The sequence below is a fragment of the Bos indicus x Bos taurus genome, chromosome 3 (genome assembly GCF_003369695.1).
Source record: "Bos indicus x Bos taurus breed Angus x Brahman F1 hybrid chromosome 3, Bos_hybrid_MaternalHap_v2.0, whole genome shotgun sequence".
Lineage (NCBI taxonomy): Eukaryota > Metazoa > Chordata > Mammalia > Artiodactyla > Bovidae > Bos > Bos indicus x Bos taurus.
In genome coordinates this window covers 87,527,993-87,553,253 of record NC_040078.1, presented here as the reverse complement: position 1 = coordinate 87,553,253, position 25,261 = coordinate 87,527,993, and positions in this window count along the sequence as shown.

The window sequence follows — 25,261 nt, the reverse complement described above, 5'->3', positions numbered from 1 at the left end:
CAAAAGGCAGGGGTACATGTGTACAAAGGGCTGATGCATACGGTTGTACAGCAGAAGCTGACAAAACATTGTAAAGCATTTACACCTTAATTTTTAAAATTATTTTTTAAAAAGACACTGCTCAGAGATCTCCCCAAAAAAGGAAGAAAAAGGGAAAAGGTGGTGGCTTTTCCTTGTTATCTTCCATAGACAACACTCACCATCTCCAGATAGGTGAGGCCAAGCTTTCTCTTCCCAGCTTTGCTGCTGCCTGATCTCAGCTTCCTCCCCAGAAGCAAATGGGCTATTGAGGCTGTGGGTGTGTGATGATGTATATCTAAATAATGATGGCCCAAAACTTTGGAAAAGCAAAAGGTCCTGTGAATCACTGTTATTAGTCCTTCAGAAGTAAGAAGACAGGGATGCTATCTCACTGGAGAAGTGTGGGTTACACCAGGTAGTCAGAGATAATGAAGTTAAGCACAACACAGAAGGGATCCTTAGCAAGTAGAAAGTTTATTTCTTTACTATGCGGTTTACAAAATGTTTTAAAATAAATCATGCATTGAAGCCTCACAGCTACACTTTGAAGCAGATGTTATTATCCCACATTTACAGAAAAAGAAACTGAAGATTAGATATATTAAATCACTTCCCTAAGTGTCACCCACAACAATTTACAGAGCAGAATTCAAACCTGCATTTTCTGATATCCAATCTTAGTCAGTTTTCTCTAGACTGGTAGGTTCTAAACATCAGAGCTGGGCTGTCTAAGTAGGAATCATTTTGGGGGTTTGTTTAAAATACAGATTTCTGGGCTCCTTTCCTAAAAAGTCTTGATTCAACATGTTTTTGAAGCCATGTTCAAGGAATAAATATCTTCATTAAACACCTATCTTAGTTAGCTTGGGCTACTATAACAAAATAATATAGAATGCATGGCTTAAACAACCTTATTTCTTATAGTTCTTGGGGATGAGAAATCCAAGATCAAGGTACTGGCAGATTTGGTTCCTAGTGAGAGCCTACTTCCTAGTATACATGGCCTTTTCTCTGTGCATGTATGTGGTGAGAGAGGTATCTGTCTTTCTCTTCTTGTTGTTATTCAGTCACTAAGTTGTGTACGACTCTTTGCAACCCCATGAACGGCAACACACCAGGCTTCCTGTCCTTCACTATCTCCCTGAGTTTGTTCAAACTCATGTCCATTGAGTCAGTGATGCCATCCAACCATCTCATCCTCTGTTGTCCCCTTCTCCTCCTGCCCTCAATCTTTCCCAGCAACAGGGTCTTTTCCAATTAGTTGACTGTTTGCATCAGGTCCTTCCAATGAATGAATATTCAGGGTTGATTTTCTTTAGGATTGACTGGTTTGATCTCCTCACCATCCAAAGGAGTCTCAAGAGTCTTCTCCAGCATCACAGCTCAAAAGCATCAGTTCTTCAGCACTCAGCCTTCTTTATGGTCCAACTCTCACACCCATACCTGACTACTGAAAAAACCATAGCTTTGACTCCACAGACCTTTGTCGGCTAAGTGATATCTCTGTTTTTTAATACATTATCTAGGTTTGTCAAAGCTTTTTTTCCAAGGAGCAAGTGTCTTTTATTTTGTGGCTGCAGTCACTGTCCGCAGTGATTTTGCAACCTAAGAAAATGAAATCTGACACTATTTCCACTTTTTCCCATCTATTTGCCATGAAGTGATAGGACTGGATGCCATGATCTTAGTTTTTTGAATGTTGAGTTTTAAGCCAGGTTTTTCACTCTCCCCTTTCACCTTCACCATAAACCATCTGTCTTTGGGGGCCCTGCATGGCATGGCTCATAGTTTCATTGAGTTAGACAAGGCTGTGGTCCAGGTGATCAGATTGGTTAGTTTTCTGTGATTGTGGTTTTTGGTCTGTCTGACCTCTGGTAGAGAGGATAAGAGGCTTATGGAAGCTTCCTGATGGAAGAGACTGATTGAGGGGGAAACTGAGTCTTGTTCTGATGGGGCCATGCTCAAAAAATCTTTAATCCAATTTTCTGTTGAAGGGCAGGGCTGTGTTCCCTCCCGGTTATTTGACCTGAGGTCAAACTATGGTGGAGGTAATGAAGATAATGGCGACCTCCTTCAAAAGGTCCCATGCACACTCAGTGCCCCCAACCCTGCAGCAGGCCACCATCGACCCATACCCCTGCCAGAGACTCCTGGACACTCACAGGCAAGTCTGGGTCAGTCACTTGTGGGGTCCCTGCTCCTTTCTCCTGGGTCCTGGTGTGCACAAGGTTCTGTTTGTGTCCTCCAAGAGTCAGTTCCCCAGTCCTGTGTAAGTTCTGGTGGCTCTATGGTGGGTTAATGACGACCTCCTCCAAGAGGGCTTCTACCATACCCAGGTCTGCTGCACCCACAGCCCCTGTCCCTGCCACAGTCCACTGCTGACCTCCTCAGGAGATACCCAAACACTGTTCTGTCTCAGTCTCTGGGGGGTCTCTGGGTCCTGGTGTGCACAAGATTTGCTTGAGCCCTCTGAGCATCTGTGGCGAGTATGGGGTTTGATTCTAAATCCTATTTTGCCCCTCCCACCATCTTTCTGGGGGCTTTTCCTTTGCCCTTGGACATGGGATGGGCACAATAAAGGACAGAAATGGTATGGACCTAACAACAGAATCAGAGAATACTAAGAAAATGTGGCAAGAATATACAGAAGAACTATACAAAAAAGATCGTCACGACCCAGATAATCACGATGGTGTGATCACTCACCTAGAGCCAGACATCCTGGAATGTGAAGGTAAGTGGGCCTTAGGAAGTATCACAACAAACAAAGCTAATGAAGGAATGGAATTCCAGTTGAACTATTTCAAATCCTAAAAGATGATGCTATGAAAGTGCTGCACCAAAATGTCAGCAAATTTGGTAAACTTAGCAATGGCCACAGGACTGGAAAAGGTCAGTTTTCATTCCAATCCCAAAGAAGGGCAATGCCATAGAATGTTCAAACTACTGCACAATTGCACTCATCTCACACACTAGCAATGTAATACTCAAACTTCTCCATGTCAGGCTTCAACAGTGAACCGTTGAGCTTCAGATGTTCAAGCTGGATTTAGAAAAGGCAAAGGGACCAGAGATCAAATTGCCAACATCAGTTGGATCATAGAAAAAGCAAGAGAGTTCCAGAAGAAATTCTGCTTTATTGACTATGCCAAAGCCTTTGACTGCGTGGATCCCAGCAGACTGTGGAAAATTCTTAAAGAGATGGGAATACCAGACCACCTTACCTGCCTCCTGAGAAATCTGTATGCAGGTCAAAAAGCAACAGTTAGAACCCGACATGAAACAACAGACTGGTTCCAAATTGGGAAAGGAGTATGTCAAGGCTGTATATTGTCACCCTGCTTATTTAACTTATATGCAGAGGACATCATGAGAAACACTGGGCTGGAAGAAGCACAAGCTAGAATCAAGATTGCTGGGAGAAATATCAATAACCTCAGATATGCAGATGACATCACCCTTATGGCAAAAAGAGAAGAGGAACTAAAGAGCCTCTTGATGAAAGTGAAAGAGTAGAGTGAAAAGGTTGGCTTGAAATTCAACATTCAGAAAACTAAGATCATGGCATCTGGTCCCATCAATTCATGGGAAATAGATGGGGAAACAGTGGAAACAGTGACAGACTTTATTTTTAGGGGGCTCCAAAATCACTGCAGATGGTGACTGCAGCCATAAAATTAAAAGATGCTTTCTCCTTGGAAGAAAAGTTATGACCAACCTATTAAAAAGCAGTGACATTACTTTGCCAGCAAAGGTCCATCTAGTCAAATCTGTGGTTTTTCCAGTAGTCATGTATGGATGTGAGAGTTGGAGTATAAATAAAGCTGAGTGCCGAAGAACTGATGCTTTTGAACTGTGGTGTTGGAGAAGACTCTTGAGAGTCCCTTGGATTGCAAGGAGATAAAATCAGTCCTGAAAGAAATCAGTCCTGAATATTCATTGGCAATGATGTTGATGTTTCTCCTGGCAATCTTGATTCCACCTTGTGAGTCATCCAGCCCAGCATTTTGTATCATGTACTGTATATATAAGTTAAATAAGCAAGGTGACAATATACAGCCTTGACGTACTCCTTTCCCCAGTTTTAATCAGTTCGTTGTTCCATCTCCAGTTCTAACTCTTGCTTCTTGTCCTGCATAGAGGTTTCTCAGGAGGCATGTGGTCTAATATTCTTATCTCTTTAATATTCCACAACTTGTTGTGATCCACACAGTCAAGGCTTTAATGTAGTCAGTGAAGCAGAAGCAAAATTTTTTTGGAATTCCCTTGCTTTTTCTATGATCTGGTGTATGTTGGCAAATGGATCTCTGGTTCCTCTGCCTTTTCTAATACCAGCTTTGTACATCTGGAAGTTCTCAGTTCAGGTACTGCTAAAGACTAGCTTGAAGGATTTTGAGCATAGTCTTGCTAGCATATGAAATGAATGCAATTGTATGGTAATTTGAACATTCTTTGGCATTGCCTTACTTTGGGATTGGAATGCTTATCACATCATGGGGCTCCCACCCTTATGATCTCATCTAAACCTAATTACCTCCCAAGGGTCCCACCCTCAAATACTATCACATTGGGGATTAGAATTCAACATACAAATTTAGAGGGAAGACACAAATATTCAGCCTATAATAACACCCTATAAAATCTCCTGTTCAGCCAGGATGATAGCCAAATCCCTACCATGTATGTTACCTATGCTGGATATAAGCTATAACAAAGGGCAAATAGTAAGGGAACAAGTCTGACATAGTTTGTACCTTATCAAACTCTAGTCTCTTAAGTGAGATGAACATATTCAATAAATATAAAAAATAAATAGCTATTTTAAAATTAATAAATATAGGGAAGGAATAAAAGGAGATGATTAGAGAGTTAAAATACCTGATTTTGATAGGGGCAAAAGGGAAATTTCCTTTAAGAAAATGGCAATCAAGAAGCGATCCAAAAAGATGATATGGGTTAGCTAGGCCAAGGAGGAGGTAGGGATTGTTTAAGGCAGAAAGAAAATACATGCCCATGGCCTGAAGCAGGAAGAGTGTAGCATGTTGAAGAAGTTGGAAGAAGACCAGTGTCTGGGAAGACTGATGAACAAAGGGAGTGAGACAAGGCAGGAGCAGTGGGTGGAAGGCAGGTAGTTCATGGCTTTGTGGACCTTGGCAAGAGATTGAGACATTCATATATGATGGGAAGCCAACTGAGGACTTCATGTAGGGAAATATACAATTTGCATTTTCAAACTATTCGCATGACGAATGAGGAAGGGAAGAAGGATAAGAGGGGATTCAGGGAGGTTTGTTAGGTACTTCCACCAGGAATCCAGGTAAGAGATGATGATTGTTTAGAGCAGGTTGGTTAACTTGAGATGGAGGGAAGTAGATGGGTTTAAAAAGTATTTAGAAGGGAGAAGGAACATGGTTTAGGCCATATGCAAGGGGCAGTTATCAAGACAGGTCCCAGATTTTTGTCATGAGTATTGGGAGTAAATAAGTGGATTGAGGATCATTTGTCGAGCTGGGCCAGTGTACAGATAGAGGTTATTTAGAGACATAGATTGAGAGTTTAGTTTCTGACATACTAAGTGTGAGATGTGTATTAGAAATTCAAGTGGATGTATCAGGTCTTGACTGGAGACAATTTTTGAAATTTTCAATGCAGAAGAAGCATTCATAGCCAGAGAAGTAGATGAGATCATGTGGGAAGAAGTGCCTGGTGAGAACACAAGAGCTGTAATAGTCTTAAAGAATGGGACCAGCAGAGGAGGCCCAGAGAGGCTCCCCTCACCCCAGAGTAGGGTCCCATGGCTTCTTGATCTACAAGAGGCCAACGTAAAGAGAACTGTGATGACACTTTTTAAGTGTTTGTCTAGATTGCCCAATTGACTATAAATTCTTTGAGGATGAAGGATGCAATCACAGCTTAGTTATCCCGAAAACCTCAACACCTAGCACTCTGGACACCTAAAATGAACCATGCACTCTGCCAAGATCTTCACAGTTGTCTTATCACTTAATGTTCCAAAATGATATCTCTCTTTTCAGGAGAGGCAACCTGAAGTTAAGTTATTTGAGCAAGCTCACACAGCTAGTAAACAGCAAGGTCACATTTAGAGTCAAAGTCTATTGGACTGACAAATGTGACCTTTGAAGTCCAGGGGAAGAGACAAGTTTGACATTAGTCTGTGATAAGTGTCTTTTGGTTCCATCTTTTCAATCTGAATGTTCTGATTTATGCCTTGTGTCCTATTTAATTAATCTTTCCCTACTCTTTTGTCATATAGATATTATTTTGTACTGTCCTCAAAACATTGAAAAAAATTTTATCTTTAGTCCATCTGAAGTTTTTGTAAATAAGGAAAAGCAAGGAACTAATTTCATTATTTTCTTGTGTGAGTTAATAGTAAGCTGTCCCAGAACCATTTATTAAAGGTTCTTTTTAAAAGAACTTGCTTCTTCCACTTATTTATAATGTCACATTGGACATCCATTCATTCAATAACTATATATCATGTACCAGGCAGTATTCAAGTCACTGAGCAAAATGTTGAAACTCAGGCCAGGGAGACTGAAGCACAGTTGTGGTAGCTGGAAGAATTTCACTCTGTGCGTGCATGCTGTCACTTCCATCATGTCCTACTCTTTGCAACCCCTGGATCATAGCCCACCAGGCTCCTCTGTCCATGAGATACTCCAGGCAAGAATACTTTAGTGGGTTGCCATGCCCTCCTCTAGGAGATCTTCCTGACCTAAGGGTCGAACCCACTTCTCTTATGTCTCCTGCATTGGGAGGTGGGTTCTTTAACCACTAGTACCACCTGGGAAGCCTACATTGAAGTATACCTGAGCAGTTATAAACATTTTGCAAAATATCTTACACATTTTTAGCCATAAACTCAATACATAAAAATACATTCTCATTTTTTAGGCTCAATTTAGGTAGTTTCAATTCTAAGAAGTCTTCTAAGAATTCCCTAAGTTAAGTCCATTTTGGGTGAGGGTGGAGTGCTATTTTAGCACCTTATGAAGTGTCTACTATAATTTTGACCACATTAAGTCATTGCCTGTTTATTTATTTTCCTCAGTGAAAAAACATCTTGAGAGCAGAGTTCCTGTCTTATTGATTTTAGATCCTCGGGCAGGATCCAAGTCCGTATTTGTTAAATAAATGGAGTAGTGTGTGACACTCTGTTTATACTTGTTTAATCTCAGGTGTGTGAAGTACCTTGCTAGGGACAACACCTTCCTGCTTCTGGCCAAGTGCAAATCCAGAGGATGATTAAAGAGGAAACTTAAACCCCTCCCTGCAAAGTTCCTTTTTTAAAGGATGTGTTCCAGCAAAACTGGGGAGAAAAATAGGAAATCCAGGCAATAGAGGATTCTACCCAGGAGAGCAACAGGAGGCTCCCCCAGATGGCTGCTGTGTGATGGACCTTGAGAATGACTTGTCTAGTGCAGGACGGAAGCCCCCAGAGAGATGCCCCCATGCGGAAACAGAAAGAGGAGGTGATACGGTAAATGGCAAATAGAGTATTCAATATGAGAATGTTTGTAAAACAAGAATCAAAGAGTAGGTAGCTGGGAGATCTGATGAAGAGTTTTTAGAAAACTAAAGAACCATTTACACAGTTATAATATAAACCCTAATATTCAACTTTACTTAGGCTATGGGACAGATGGGGGATAGGAGAGTGGTACAAGGATGCTAAGTGTTTGGATCATAATAGAAAGACAACAGATACTGTCTAAACTCGATAAAACAGGAAACAGTAAAATAACCATACTGTTTAGAAATACAGAAGTAACTGGTGGGATAGCTTAATGAGTTAAATGAGGTTACCTTTGGAACGTGGAACCAAGGATGGACAAGGGCTTGCTGTGTTTCATTAGAATCCTCATGGTACTGTGTTGGTTTTTTTCCCCTACATGTGATCTTTACTACTTCACAGTGTGTGAGAGCATGCTAAGTTGCTTCAGTCGTGTCTGACTGTTTGTGACGCTGTGGACCATAGCCCTCCAGTCTCCTCTGTTCATGGGATTCTCCAGGCAAGAATACTGGAGTGAATTGCCATGCCCTCCTCCAGGGGATCTTCTCAATCCAGGGATCCTGCGTCTAACATGTCTCCTGCATTGGCAAGCAGGTTCTTTACCACTATTGCCATCTGGGAAGCACCCATTTTACAGTATAGAGGACCTTAATTCATCTCATCTTTATTATATTTCTGTAGGGTCATTTATCGTCATTTTATCATTCTAATCATTACAGCCACCTTTCTGATAGAGATATTATTATCCTTTCTTGTAGAGATGAAGGATGAAGACTCGGGCAAAAAATTTTCTGCCACCAGCCAATAACCCTACAAGAAAGACTTGATGGAAAATACCTACTATCTAGGAACAACACCCAGGAATCCAGAAAATGCCTCTCACTGGGCTTTGCCCTTGGCCACAGGGAGAGGCTTCACTTCCCCCTAGCGATAACAGGGGTCAATGCCTGGTGATGTGGAGACACAAAGACCCAGCTCCCTGTGCCTTGACTTAGACAACCCTGAAAAATTCCCACAATGCCAGGTTTTCTGTAGCATCTACTGAGAGCTCAGATGCAATCACATCTTGGCTCAGCTTCTCCCCCCACCCAATCTGGCTGTCCTCATTCCCTCATAGGTACCTTTCCTGAGAGCACGTCCCAGTCAATCTTTTGCAGGGCAGCTCAGGCTTGGAGTGTGTCTCTAGGGAACTTGGACTAAGTTCTGATAACATTACTTATTTGGAATTCAGATGCATGCATTCTTTTTCTTTTTCTCACTTTTCCCCCACTTTTTATGTTTTTATTTGGGTTTCACAGGGTCTTCCTTGCTATGCACGGGCTTTCTCTAGTTGTGGTAAGTGGGGGTTACTCTTCGCTGCAATGTGCAGGCTTCTTATTTTGGTGACTTTTCTTGTTGTGGAACATGGGCTTTAGGGAACATGGGCTTCAGTAGTTGTGGCGCATGGGCTTAGTTGCCCTGTGGCATGCGGGATCTTCTGGGACCAGGGATCAAACCCTTGTCTCCTGCATTGGCAGGCAGATTCTTAACCACTGGTCCACCAGGAAGCCCGACATCCATTCTTTAAACGGTTCTCCCTACACTTTCTCTCTTTACCTTTTTACATAGCATTTACCAATATATAACATACCATACATTTATTTATTCATTATTTGCCTTCCTCTGTCCCTAGAGCATATGCTCCATGTAACTACAGACTTTGTTTTGCTCCCTATTGTATCTCTAGCACCTAAAACAGGACCTGCCGCTGTTTAATGATAAACAATTTCTAAATTAATTCAATAAAGGCATTATTTGGGAACTGTGGAGGCAGCAGAGAGAAGTGGATAAGATCATGTTCTTTGGCAGCAAACTATTAATCTCAAATTTCTCGTCTATAAAATAAGGCAAATAGGACCTACCCATTGGAGATTTAGAGATAATCAAATGAGGCAATATATATAAAACCCTTAGTTCAGTTCAGTTCAGTTTAGTCACTCAGTCGTGTCCGACACTTTGCAACCCCACGGACTGCAGCACACCAGGCTTCCATGTCCATCACCAACTCCTGGAGCTTGCTCAAACTCATGTCTACCAAGTTAGTGACAGCCATCCAACCATCTCACCCTCTGTCGTCCCTTTCTCCCCCTGCCTTCAATCTTTCCCAGCATTAGGTTCTTTTCCAGTGAGTCAGTTCTTTGCATCAGGTGGCCGAAGTATTGGAGTTTCAGCTTCAGCATCAGTCCTTCCAATGAACATTTAGGACTGATTTCCTTTAGGATTGACTGATTTTATCTCCTTGCAGTCCAAGGGTCTCTAGAGTCTTCTCCAACACCACAGTTCAAAAACATCAATTCTTTGGCACTCAGCTTTCTTTACAGTCCAACTCTCACATCCATACATGACTACTAGAAAAACCATAGCTTTGACTAGACAGGCCTTTAGTGCCTAAACCATAGCTAGCTCTCAAACCTGTTGAAAGCTAATTACAGTTCTGGACAGACCTCTCAAAAAAGACAATTATAAAAATCATGATTCTAAATTATTTTTTCTAGACCATTGGGCTAAAATACTGGGGGAAAATACAATTAGGCAGTAATTATCTCTCCAACCTGCTGCAGGAATATTTTGCCTAATTACAATGTAGGTTTCATTAGCTGGTTCTTCAACATTCAGTCCAGTACATCAGAAGCCCATTGGACAAATTATCACCTTGTACTCACTGGGCACAGAGCCCTTCGTCTGAACAACTGGAGCTCTCAGGGCATGTCATCGTCATTTGCAGCAGCCTGTAATGGAAGGTGTAATTTGGGAAAACTGGGAAATTGATGAACAGGTTTTAAAGATAGGCAGTACAGAAGTAAGAATATGAAAAGATTTGGTTTGGGCTTTATTATTTTATCTGCTGACTATGCCATCTTGAACAGGGGACCTATTCATCCATCCCTCCATCCACCCATCTACCCAACCACTCTACTAGACCCTAGAGATGGGGGTGAGCAATTTCAACCACCAAGGAACAAACCCTCTAGTGGAAAAGAGACAAAACCACAATTCATATCTGAGTAGTAAACACTGGAACTCAGTCAAATGTGCTATGGGTCTTGGTCCTGTGTTGGGACCAGGGAAAACAGGTGAAACTTGGTGGAGAAGATGATGCTAAATCAGGTAGAAAAAGCAGGAACAACATTTCAGGCATAAAGAACAAAATAGCAATAAGAATGGAATCTTGAGAGATGGGGCACATTAGTGAGCCACGAATAGCTGAGTAAGATTGGGATCAAGCCTGCAAGTTAGGAGAGCAGAGTTGAAAATAGGAGTCAAGATAAGCTAAAGGAATTTAGAATGTGTCCTTATAATAATGAGACATTGAATGGTTTAAAGGAGAACAGGGATACCATTAAACTGGTGTGTACAGAGACCAGTGTGTAGTCTAGAAGGGAGGAGAACTATAGCTGGGACAGGGTAGGAGTCTGATTGAGAAGACAGGAGGTCGAAATAGCACCCATGCTAACACATTAGCCCAGGAGATGTGATGAGGGCCTGACTTAACACAGCAAGAAGAGGTTTGGAGAAGAGGATCTGAGAGATATGGCATTGAAAGGAAACTAGATAGACAGAAGGTATGTGGGAAGGAGGGAGAGGAGTGCAGCCTGCCATGCAAGTTTCTGCCTAGCTGACTAGGTAGGTGGTGGTGCCATGAACTGAGATGGGCAATTCTGGAGGATGAGCAGGTCCTGATTTGGATCAATGCGGAATGGGAGATCAGTGAGTTCCTTTCTGGAGACAGGATGTTTGGAAGGCTTGTGGGTCATGCCAGATGTCTGGAACAGGGCCTGGAGTGCAGAAGAGCAGTTTGGATTGGAAAAAATTATATATGTGAAAAGGCCTAAGAAATTAATGGAGAATCTAGAGAAGGAGGTAACTTTGTCATGCATTTGACCAACAAATGGTCCCTATTTAGCCTAAGTATTCAACAACTCTTAAAGAATCAGTAAGAAAACCAAACAACTTCATATGAAAACAGATCAAAGGTATGAACAAGTAATTCCTAGAGAGGAATATGCCACCACTCTCCGCAGAAAGATGCTCCAGCTCACTAGTCACAAGGAAATTATAATTCAAGCAACAATGAAATGCCCTTTCCCTCCCATTTGACTGGCAACCATGTAAAAGTCTGACAACACCTGGGTAGGTGTGGAGACGTAGGAGCTCTGATGCAAGGCTGGTAGGAGTGTCAGTGGATATTACAACTTTGCAGAGAACTTGGTGATAACTTGGAACTTCATATATCTCTGATTTTACAGCTCCACTTCTCCAGGTGTGCATCCCAGAGACACTTGCAAGTGATCATGGAGATATGTAAAATGATATTAAAGCACTGCATGTACAGCAAAAAAATGGAAATGAACTACATATCCATAAGAAGAGAAGAATAACTAAACCGTGGTATGTTTGTAAAATAAAATCCCATTAAGATGGATTAAAGTAAATCAACACGTATCACTATGGAAAAATCCATAAGCCATCAATAGGAGATTGTCATAGTTCAGATTCCCAGGAAAACATCCCAATACTCTTAGATTTGTGTGCGAGAGATTTATTGGGAAGTGCTCTCTGGGCCAATACTTGTGAGGGGTGAGTGAGGCAGAGTTGGCTGGACACAGAAATAGGAACAGAAGCCTTAGCTTTCCCTGTGGGCATCTCTGGAGCTCACATGGCTCTACCGCTTGTCTTGGCTGTCCAAGGGCTCTGGATATGTGTACTCTTGTATCCACCAACTTGGATACAGGCTGCCCCCAGGCAAGTGATGTGGACTTGGGAGGGCAACTTCTTTTCGCCAAGAGCAATTCCTGTACAAGACTCAGCTATCTTGTAGCTGAGGATGACGATGCCCCCATTCTGAAGGGAATCTGGCTGTGCACCATGGTATCCACCTCAGAGGGGAAGTCAGGTAATAAGTCAAGGAGAGGGGGTATTATTAGTGTCTGAATATTAATAGAGATTCTTCCAGGTGGGTAGGGGAAAAGACACTCTTGACAGAGGACACAGCCTACACAACCCACCAGCCTATGAAAAGCTTTTCGGTGACCTGCTCCAGCCAAATTTTTGAATCCTATTGTCTTATGGGAGCTCTTGATATAGTGTGGATATTAACTGATTATTTGAATTGTAAATATTTCCCCTAAAACTTTCACTTGTCTTTCTATTTTAGGTTTTTTTCTTTGGTTGAATAGGTCAGTCTTTTTTCTTGTGGTTTCTGAATTTTGTGCTTTGCCTGAAAGGCAAGTGTTCCAAGAACATTCTCCTGTGTTTTCTTGGGTGATAATATTTCTACTCATGACAGACCCAACTTCATGGTAAAGGCCAGGAGACTGAGACCCTCTCTATTCATACCTACATGCTTTCTCTGTCCTCATCTGTTTTGTTTTTTAATGTATGTGTCTTTTTAAAAATTAATTTATTTATTTTAATTGGAGGCTAATTACTTTACAATATTGTGGTGGTTTTTGCCATACATTGACATGAATCAGCCACAGGTGTACATGTGTTCCCCATCCTGAACCCCCCTCCCACCTCCCTCCCCATCCCATCCCTCAGGGTCATCCCAGTGCACCAGCCCTGAGCACCCTGTTTTATGCATCAAACCTGGGGTGATCTATTTAACATATTATTTTGGGGGGCTCCAAAATCACTGCAGATGGTGACTGCAGCCATGAAATTAAAAGACGCTTACTCCTTGGAAGGAAAGTTATGACCAACCTAGATAGTATATTGGAAAGCAGAGACATTACTTTGCCAACAAAGTCCATCTAGTCAAGGCTATGGTTTTTCCAGTGATCACGTATGGATGTGAGAGTTGGACTGTGAAGAAAGCTGAGCGCCGAAGAATTGATGCTTTTGAACTGTGGTGTTGGAGAAGACTCTTGAGAGTCCCTTGGACTGCAAGGAGATCCAACCAGTCCATTCTAAAGGAGATCAGCCCTGGGATTTCTTTGGAAGGAATGATGCTAAAGCTGAAACTCCAGTACTTTGGCCACCTCATGCAAAGAGTTGACTCATTGGAAAAGACTCTGATGCTGGGAGGGATTGGGGGCAGGAGGAGAAGGGGACGACAGAGGATGAGATGGCTGGATGGCATCACCGGCTCAATGGACATGAGTCTGAGTGAACTCCGGGAGTTGGTGATGGACAGGGAGGCCTGGCATGCTGCGATTCATGGGGTCGCAAAGAGTCGGACACAACTGAGCAACTGAACTGAACTGAACTGAATGTACATGTTTCAATGCTATTCTCTCAAATCATTGCACCCTCGTCTTCTCCCAAAGAGTCCAAAATCTGTTCTTTACATCTGTGTCTCTTTTGCTGTCTCATATATAGGGTCATCATTACCATCTTTTTAAATTCCATAAATATGCATTAATAGGACTTCCCTGGTGGCTCAGATGGTAAAATGTCTGCCTACAATGTGGGGGACCTGGGTTTGATCCCTGGGTCAGGCAGATCCCCTGGAGAAGGCAATGGCACCCCACTCCAGTACTCTTGCCTGGAGAATCCCATGGATGGAGGAGCCTGGTGGGCTACAGTCCATGGGGTTGCAAAGAGTTGGACACAACTGAGCGACTTCACTTTCACTTTCATCCATTAATATACTGTATTGGTGGTTTTCTTTCTGACTTACTTCACCCTGTATAATAGGCTCCAGTTTCATCCACCTCATTAGAACTGATTCAAATGCATTCTTTTTAATTGCTGAGTAATATTCCATTGTGTATATGTACACAATGGAATATTTCTTATCTATTTATCTGCCAATGGCCATCTAGCTATTGTAAACACTGCTTGAATGAACATTGGGGTACATAGATCTCTTTCAATTCTGATTTCCTCGGTAAGTATGCCCAGCAGTGGGATTGCTGGGTCATATGGAAGTTCTATCTCCAATTTTTTAAGGAATCTCCACACTGTTCTCCATAGTGGCTGTACTAGTTTGCATTCCCACCAACAGTGTAAGAGGGTTCCCTTTTAATTTTTTTTTTTTTTTTTAATTTTGGCCATGCTGCATGGCATGTGGGATCTCAGTGCCCCAACCAGGGATCAAACCCGTCCCCGCTACAGTGGAAGTGGGGAGTCTTAACCCCTGGACTGCCGCAGGACTCCCTCCCCATCTGGTTTGATGGACGGATGCTAGGAATGGCCTCCCCCTTCAGGTGAGGCCCACTTTCTGGACAGAGGGGTGCCTTCGGCTTAGGACGTTCTTCTCATTTGTCTGCCTGCCTGGATGTCTCTCCCTACCTCTGTTCCTGTTCCCTCTCATTGGAACAATTGGAAAACAAACAACCTCACTTCCAGACCCTTAGAGCTCCACATGCTAATTGGGTCCTGTTGTTTGGATGTTCTTTCAGGAGACCTGGCAGGTAGATGTGAGGGGAAAGCCATCTTCCTGCGTCTTTGGGATGTTTTTGCTCCAAGTGTGGAGATGAGAGTTTTCTGTGCATCTACCATCTGTCTGTCCGTTGGTTGCTGACGGACTCCTTCACCAGGGTCCTATCCTCTGGGTGGTGACTGACATGACCTCCCAGCACTCAGAGACAATGGAAGCAGAGGTGGTGGGATTTTAATTCCAGCAGGCTCCAGGGGAGGCCTTGACTGTAGCCCACACCTTCAGCTCTTTTCCAGTGGTTTTGTAAGCATCTAATTTCCTGTGTTAAATTCCCTCTTGCATAAAACACCTACAGTGGTTTCTGTTTCCCACACTGAAACCTGAGTGATTTAAATAATAGTAATGGTGGGCTTCCCTGGTGGCTCAAACAGTAAGGCATCTGCCTGCAATGCGGGAGACCCGGGTTCAATCCCTGGGTTGGGAAGATCCCCTGGAGAAGGAAATGGCAACCCACCTCAGTACTCTTGCCTGGAAAATTCCATGCATTGAGGAGCCTGGAAGGCTACAGTCCACGGGGTCACAGAGAGTCGGACACGACTGAGTGATTTCACTTTCACAATGGTGGCACTAGTGGTCAAGAAGCCACCTGCCACTGCAGGAGACATAAAAGAGGCAAGTTTAATCCCTAGATCAAGAAGATGCCCTGGAGGAGGGCATGGCAACTCATTCCGGTATTCTTGCCTGGAGAATCCTATGGACAGAGGAGACAGGTGGGCTACAGTCCATGGGGTTGCAGAGACAGACGTGACTGAAGTGACTTAGCACACACAATAAAGAAATAATTGTATTTAAATAATACCAACATCATTTATAATCATAATATGAATGATAAAATCAATAATGATGATCACCAATATTTATGGAGCTCCTGCCTGCCTCATCCTAGGAATTGTTCTAAGTGTTTTGCATGTATTAATTCATTTCTTCCTTGCAACAACCATATGAGTCAGGCAGTATGGGTGACTGAGATGCAGAATAATTGTCCAAAGTACCACACCTAGTGAGTGATGGCATGGATTTAAACCTGTACACTGCCACAAAAATAACAACAGCCAGGAAGATGTCTTTCTTATATATCTTGTCTGTTTCTTCCACTTGATCCCAGGACTCCCTGACCCCTCACTGGCTTTAACCATTTAAAAAGCACTTATTGTAATTACGAGTGGAGAACCAGCAAGATCCGATTACAATAGAAAATGCAATCTTATTATTATGGTTCCCGTGTAGTCCTTCCCCTGAATTTACATTGCAAAACTGGCTGAGCAGGCTCTAGATGGGACCTTCCCAGGTCTGAACTGGGGAACAGGAAAATGTATCTATTGTCTTCGGGAAGAAATTGTGAGGCTTTTTTTTCTTTTTTTTTTTTTATCTATTGAATCTGTTTTTTTTTTTTTAATTGCAATATAATTGCTTTGCTATGTTGTGTCAGTTGCTGCTGTACTGCATCGTGAATCAGCTGCGTGTACCCAAGTCCCCCCCTTGAGCCTTCCTCATACAGCCCCAGCCCACCCCTCTAGGCCCTCACGGAGCACTGAGCTGAGCCTCGTGTGCTGTGGGGCGGCTTCCCACTGGCCATCTACTTCTCACATGGTGGTGTATACATGTCAGTGCCACTCTCTCAACTCGTCCCACCCTCCCACTCCCCCTTGTGTCCCTAAGTCCCTTCTCTCTACGTCTGCACCTCTCTTCCTGCCCTGCAAATAGGTTCATCAGTACCAGTTTTCTAGATCCCATATACATGCGTTAATACATGATATTTGTTTTTCTCTTTCTGATTCACTTCACTGTGTATAACAGGCTCTAGCTTCATCTAACTCACTAGAACTGACTCAAATTCTTTCCTTCTTATGATGGAGTAATATTCCATTCTATATATGTATCACAACTTCTTCATTCATTCACTCATCAGTCAGTGAACATCCACGTTGCTTCCATGTCCTGGCTATTGTAAATAGTGCTGCAATGAACATTGGGGATACGTGTGTCTTTTTCAGTGATGGTTTTCTCAGGGTATGTGACCAGCAGTGGGATTGCTGTGTCTTATGGTAGTTTTATTTTTAGATTTTAAGGAACCTTCACACTGCTCTGCAGAGTTGTATCAATTTGCATTTTCATCAACAGTGTAGGAGGGTTCCCTTTTCTCCACACCCTCTCTAGCATTTATTGTTTGTAGATTTTTTGCTGATGACCATTCTGACCAGTGTGAGGTGATACCTCATTGTTGTTTTGATTTGCATTTCTCTAATAATGAGCTTCTTTTCATCATGAAGCTTTTAAGTGCTCCAGAAAGCTCTGGAAAGACAGGCCAGGTCTGGACTTAGCCCAGGGGTTGAGATCCACTTGAGGGTAAGCCTGGAGCAGCTGACTGAGATGAGACTTGCTTCTTTCTCTTACTCCTGAGTCTTGACCTCAAGGCTCCAGGGGTGAAGATGATGTTGGCTACTTTAACTGCCTTACTGATGATGAACGTGCCTGGGTGAAGCAGCATTTGGTTCTGGATGGGAGCTGGGTAGGAGGTCTTGAGAATCATCAAAGGGTGTGTCAAACACAACTGACCGCAGGTTAACAAGGATCTCGCTACGGAGTGTGTGTTCTGGCTTTCATTTTAGGCCTTGATAGCAGGCCCAGATCATAAGGATTTGGAAGTATGTTTGGGTAGGCTGGTGCTAGAACTGGGCTGTAAGCTGGAGCCTTTTCCACTGGATGGTTATTAGAGTTGAGGTATGAGTTGGAGGGGAATTTGTGGTTGGGCTTCCTGGATGCTAAACGCTCCAGAGCCCAGGATGGCCTGTGTCTCACCCACCCCCACTAGAGTTAGATAGTTCCAGAATATAGGGAAGGGATGAGCCTGGGTTCAGGGTTATAGGGTGTCACATGGCTCCAACTTCCAAGGTCAAGGGCAGCTGGGGCACTGGGTCAGACCCTGGTGACACTGCACACCCAAGTGCTCATTCTGGAAAGCTGGTCTTTCCCCATGTGTCCTGTGGTCATAGCTCAAAATTGGATCCCTCCCTGAAGAACAGAGAAACATAACTGACTCATCACATCGAACCTGCTTCTGGAATCTCACTCCACATCTCTGCCAATGGCACCTCTGCCCTCCCGTCTCTCTGGACTCCTGCCTCACTTTCAAATCTGTTTGCAGTTTCCAAGTGCTTTCAAATCGACCTCCAAAATGTTCACCTTTCTCCTTCTCTCTCTTTTCTCAACTATAAAATTGTGTGCTAATTGAAGGGAATTTAAGAAATATGGAAAGCCATGGCTTTAACTCTGGGTTAAAGATGAAAGACTGACTATGCACAGTTAACCTCTGATCTCTCCTGGAACATCAGAAAAACACAGCAAAGCGGCGGTGGTTGGTTTGTACTGACGGGTGTGACGTAGAAGAGAAACAGGACAGGCCTGACTCAGCAGACCAGGGAAAGTCAGAGAAAGGCAAGAAGTAACCCATCTACCTGTAGAACTTCTCTAACCCCTCAAGGGTCAGGAATCTGCAGCATTCAGGGCAGCTGGAATTGGGGATGGAGCTGGGGCTAAAAGGGTGAGGACTGGTAAGCAGAGAAGGGAGGTAGTACCAGAGAAGTTCAAGAAGCAGTTTAAGGGGGCTTCCCAGGTGGCTCAGTGGTAAAGATGCAGGAGACGCAGGAGATGCAGGAGACAGGGATTCGTTCCCTGGGTCAGGAAGATCCCCTGGAGGAGGAAATGGCAATCCACTCCAGCTTAAAAAAAACAAAAAACAAGCAATTTAAGAAGAGTTACTCCTTGGTGCTTTCCTGCTCCCTCCTCAGTGGGCAACTGACCCTCCCCAACCCTACTAGGTCACTGCCTGTTTGGCATCTGGAGAAAGCAGACTAGGAAAGCAGAACTTTTTTGGATTGGGGGGAAAACAGGAAAATTAAGTGAAAGTTTACTTTCTCAATTTTACAAGTTCCACTTTTCCCCCTACTTCGCTCCCCAGGGCGCTGAAAGCCAGGCTAGAAAGCTCTAGATGGAAGATGGGCAGAGACACAAAATGGTCAAAGCAGCTGTGAAGGCTACAGGCTGTCCTCCTCCTCCCACATCAAGTCCTGTTTTATCTGGTTTTTGTTTTATTTTGGCTTTGAGACAAAAATTCACATACCATACAATTCACCATTTTAAAGTAACGGTTTTAGTACATTCAGTGGTTCTTAGTAAATTCACAGGGTTGTTCAACCATCATCATCATCATCACCACCTAATTCCAGAACATTTTCATTACTCCAGAAAGAAACCCTGTATCCATTACAGCTACTCCCCATTCCTTCCTCCCTGGAGCCCCTAGCAACCATCAATCTACTTTCTCTTTCTGTTATTGACCTTTTCTGGACATTTCACATGCATGAATGTGACGGGCTTCTTCCACTGAACACAATGTTCTCAAGGCTTATCTCTGTTTTACTGTCTATTGGTATCTTGTTCCTTTTTATGGCTGAATATCATTTCATTGTATGGATTGACCACATTTTGTTTATCCATTTTCCAGTTGATGGCCAATTGATTATTTCTACTTTTGAGCTGTTATCTGTTTTATGCATAATACTTGTTTTATCATCTGTCACAAGAGCTTGGTTTTTATGTAAGCTTTACAATGTGCGTGTGCTCACTGCCTCAGTCGTGTCCACCTTTGTGACCCCATGGACTGTAGCCTGCCAGGCTCCTCTGTCCATGGAATTCTTCAGGCAAGAATACTGGAGTGGGTTGCTGTTTCATTCTCCAGAGGATCTTCCTGACTTGGGGATCGAACCTGTATCTCCTGCATTGGCTGCTGCTGCTGCTGCTAAGTCGCTTCAGTCATGTCCGACTCTGTGCGACCCCATAGACAGCAGCCCACCAGGCTCCCCTGTCCCTGGGATTCTCCAGGCAAGAACACTGGAGCGGGTTGCCATTTCCTTCTCCAATGCATGAAAGTGAAAAGTGAAAGTGAAGTCGCTCAGTCATGTCCGACTCTTAGCGACCCCATGGACTGCAGCTCACCAGGCTCCTCCGTCCATGGGATTTTCCAGGCAAGAGTACTGGAGTGGGGTCTGAGTAACCTGGAAAGCCTTAAAATTTTAAGATCTCCACCTAAAAAAAAAAAGCCTGAACACTACTGACTTAGTGGAACCCTTTCATTTTGGGATTTGAAGATGGTGACTGTTGACGACCTGAATCTTTTCTCATGAGGATCACATATACACTTCTCTCTAGGACGGCACCTGACAACCTCAAGGCATGACCCCGTTTCCATATCTTGGGTCATGGCCCTACATACTGTGTGTACCAACTGCGTGGAGCCATCACGTCACCCCACATGGCACGGTCTTCTCTTATCACCACGTCACTGCTGCCCCAGTACCTTCTGGCTTTCTCTGACTGTGCTCTGTTTTACAGAGAAATCTCATTGGAATTACAGGGCTCCCTCCATGTGGCCCTGCCTATCTGCAAAACCAAAAAAAAAAAAATGCCTGCTATGCGGAACCTTGCAAGACTCACAGCTGGGTCCTGCGTCTGAGGGCCAGAAGGAAGTGCTGTTGCATACCTAAACTTTGGGGAGAGGAGTTGGGCTTGGCAGAATCCTTTCCTTCTTCTTTTTAAAAGATCTTTTGGCCACACCACACAGCACATGGACTCTTAGTTGCCAGACCAGGGATCGAACCGATGCCCCCTGCAATGGCAGCATGGAGTCGTAACCACTGGACCACCAGCAAAGTTCAGCAGGATGCTTTTCTTTTCCTTCTACAGCCATAAAAAGAGCCCTCCAGTTCCACAAAGGCCTGGTTTGTGTTTTTGTTTTTCTGGGTTTTGTTGTCGCTCTTCTCTCTCCAGCAGAGGAGAGATCAGTCCGCTCTGGGTATGTCCAGAGCACACTCCACCCTCCATTTGTTGCCAGGGCTGTGCTGAGTCCCTGGCTGAGACGACAGTGCAGTTGCGTCAGGGCGGAGAAAGGGCGTGGCTGTTAGCTGGCGCTGCCCCTCCTGCTCCACTCAGACGGCCTGAGATGACGTCCTGATGGTCCCCATTTGCCCAACAGAGAAACACCAGTTGCCCCCAGAACATGGAGCCCACTTCACTGCCTGGCCTCAAGTTACCCAGGCGCTGCTGTCATCTTGAAATGGCTGCTACCTCATTGCTTGCTCTTCCACTGCGAGCTGTTTCCTCCATGGAGATGCCTCAGAAAAGAACACAGAGCAATGGATCAAAATGCTCGAGCACCATCCCACCTCCCCCGACCCCACTCCAGCAGCTCTCAGTGATGAAAATACCCAGCATGTAAAATGGTTACGTTACTGAAGGCTCATAATTACCCGAGTTCTGTTGCACTTTTGATTAGAAAATGCAATTATGTTTATAGCATTATAATCTCACCCGTCTTTGTGTTTCTGAGGAAATTTCAGGAGGATACGTCTTCTGGAGCAAGCGGCCCTCGCTAATCAGTTGATTCTTGTCTCCAGAAGCTCTCAGCCACTTAGGCTAATGAAGACATGCTGCTTCTCCCGGGCCCTCAGCTCCTCCCCCCACCCCACCCCCAACCCCATTCTGGGGCTCATTTTTCAGAACAAACAGCCCTGCCTGTTCTTTCCCCTCCTATAGTGGGAAACAAAAACAGCTGGTATCTGAGTTAAAAGAACTGATTCCCCCTCCACCCCCGACCAAGAGATCTGCCTTCCTCTTTTGCTTTCTGTTTTCTTTTATTCATTCACTCATTTATTCATTCATCAGACTGCCACTCAGTGCCTTGTTAATCCGTGTTAGGCATCATAATAGGCACTGGGGATAAAATGTTTTAAAAGTTAAGGTCCGTGCTATTCAGAAGCTCACAGGCCAGCGAAGGTGGCAGAAAAGTAGAGAGACAAGTGAGATTCAGCATGCCTGGGTAAGAACAGGATGTCAGAGGGGCTCAGGGAGTGGGATCAGCCCACTCTGGAGGGAAGAGTAGAAGAGTGAAGAACAGGAGTCTAGGCAGGAGTGGTGTCTGAGTTTGAAGTTTTTACAGAAGTAAGACAACAGTGGGACCAGGGGCAGGTGTCCCATGCAGGGGGAGCAGCATGGGCAGGCTGCAGGGGAAGCTGGTGCGTGTATGGATTTATCCAATAGTTCCATGTGACTAGAGCAAAGAGTGCAAGTGTGTGTGTGTGTGTGTGTGTGTGTTGGACTGGAAGGGCAGGAGGACTGCTAAGAGGTGAGATGGATAAGGGTCTTCTGAGCTGGACTTGGTGCAGAAAGCTTGGTAAGCCATTGGGGAATTTTCAGCAGAGAAAGGACATGCTTCAGATTCGTGCTTCATAAAAAAGAAAATCCTTCTGGAGTGTGGAGGAGGTAGGGGGACCTATTAGAGGCAGAGAGATTAATTACTTTTGAAAATGCAAGGTATTTTTATGAATTTGCTTCTTCCAGACTTGGCTGCAATAGGAAAGACAGGGAACCACGCTTGAGCAGATTTCTATCTGTGAGGCCATTTCTTTCGTCTAGGTTGTTGTTTAGCTGCTAAGTCGTGTCTTTTGCGACCCCATGGACTATAGCCTGCCAGGCTCCTCTGTCCATAGGATTCTCTAGGCAAGAATACTGGAGGGGGTTTCTTTTTCCTTCTCCAGGGGAGCTTCTCAACCCAGGGATCAAACTCGAGACTCCTGTATTGCAGGCGGATTCTTTAGCCACCTGGGAAGCCCTATTGTCTAGGCAACAGACAATTCTATGTATAATCCAATGACTTCATCTGCCATGTTAGGGTGCAGCATGGTGCAGCGTCTGTGAGCACAGGATTTCTTTGACTGCCCTAGAGAAGATAGGGATTCCCATGCAATGTGATCCAGGAACCCTGAAAATGGGAAGACCTTGATTTCTCAGTCTGGCCTTGACTGAATCTGTGACTTGAACAAGTCACTCCTCATCTTCGGGTACTATTTCTCTCATCTAAAACTAAAGAACTAAATTCAGTTCTTCATTAAGAACCAAATTGTTTTTTAGGTTTCTTGCAGCTTGGAAACCAGTAACATGATAGTTTGGTGAGCTGATTTTGAACAGTTTGAATTCTGTTTTTGCTACTTCTTACTGCAAGACCTTGCATAAGTTACTTAAACATTCTAAAGCTAAGTTTATTGTTTGTTTATTTTTGGCTGTGCTATGCAGCTTGTGGGATTTTAGTTCCCTGCCCAGGGATTGAACCCAGGCCTTTGACCGTGAAAGCGCCAAGTCGTAACCACTGGCATGCATGTGTGCTCAGTCATGTCCGACTCTTTGTGACCCCATAGACTGTAGTAGCCCACCAGGCTCCTCTGTCCATGGGATTTTTCAGGCAAGAATACTGGAGTGGGTCACCATTTCCTTCTCCATCTAACCACTGGACCACCAGAGAATTCCCTAAAGTTTAAAATGGGAATAATAAAACTTCTTGCAGGGATGTTGTGGGGAATAAATGTGATATTATATGTACAGCATTTAGAAGGATGCATGCTGTTACTGTAATCCCTTCAAAATGAAAACTTCAAAAATGAAAATGGCTACCTAGAGATACCAAGAAACAAGGACACTCACCCCAAGATCACACAGGCCCAAGGTACTAGACAAGTGAATGTTTTACAGTGTTTGTAAGTTTAGCCAGATGTGCAACTTTCCCTGACTTTGCAAAGCCAATCAACACTACAGGACCGAGATCTTCGAGTTCATAGACTGTGATGGAGCGCCCTCTAGTGGCTTTATATGTTAACATTTTCATTAAAATGATCGAACAAATGTAGCTTTGTGGATTATAGGCAAATAGCTTATAAGCAAATAAGCAAGCACAAAATTTGGTGTTCTTTAATCTTAGATAAAGTTAATAAAGCTAATCTTACATAAAGCCAATAAAGTGCCATTAATTATATCACTTCTAATAGTAATTCTTTAGTCAACTTTTCCATAAAATTCACATTCTGGGAATTTATTAGACCTGGCAGTTCTAAAAGACAAAATTATATTTTAAAATAAAACATAAATTATATTTAACATTTGAATTGCACGTAAAATATTCAAAGTAGTACTTTTTGCTGTGAAATTAAAAATAATTTGGAATCACTCAAAAGGATGGTGCAATAGCAAAATTGGAGTTTTTCTAGAAATAACCTTGCTACAAACTTGACCTATGTGACTGGACAGGTTGCTTCATTTCTGTGAACTTTGGTTTATTCATATTAGAAGATAGGAATCTAAGCCCAAACATTTCCAAGGTCCTTTCTAACTTTTAAGACTCTTTGATTTGAGGGGGGTAAGTCATCCATTTCTTTTCTTCCTTCCTTCCTCCCTCTCTATTTTTGGGCCATGTCACACAGCTTGTGGGATCATAGTTGCCTGACTGGGGATCAAACCCACGGTCCTTGCAGTGGAAGCCCAGAACCCTAACCATTGGACCACCAGGTAATGCCCTCTACTTTAATATTAGGGCTCTGGCATGGTAATTTAAAGCCCATTTGAAGATGGATTCATAATGTTTTAAAAAAACCAACCCTAGCCATGTGTAACAGAAATGGCGAGTCACTAACGAAGTTTTGTGTTCTCCTTCCACAGTGTCGAATTTTGGGAAGCAGCTGCATAGTCAGGACTCTACTGAGCAGCCCCTCTTGGTGTCAGGGTGGGACCATATGACTAGTTCTTATCAAAAAACTGAAATCAAAAATGATGTGTATACTCCAAGCCAAGGTAAATTATCGTGTCTGATTCTCTTTCTTATCCACTTATCCCCAAATGGAAGACACCTGGGCTACTTAGAGTCACAGGACAGAGCCACATGTGAAAGAATCTGGTTACCCGAATTACCCATGGGAGGGGAGCTGCCCAGGGGAGCCAGGCAGAGAACCTGCAGTGTGAGAAATAAACCTACTGTTAAGACATTGAAAACTAGGGGGGAGGGTGTTACAACAGCTAGCTTAATTTTCCTAACATACCCTCCAACTCTATGGTGTTACAATCCAATTTGATTTTGCACAAAAGGAAACTCTCTCTAGGGGAGGGTGTGTGTTTGAGGAGAGGCAGGGAAGATTAGTCCACTCATTTTTTGTGATTAGGAAGATAATTCTGTTCAAGATTTCCTTTAAAGTATTTTGCTACACAAAGGGAGCCTGATGTGGATAATCTCCTAGTTACTGATGGTTCCAAGCTCAGTCTTTGCGACCCCATGGACTGTAGCCTCTGTCCATAGACGTTTCCAGGCAAGAGGACTAGAGTGGGTTGCCATTTCCTTCTCTAGGGGATCTTCTCAACCCAGGGATCGAACCCCAGTCTCCCACATTGCAGGCAGATTCTTTACC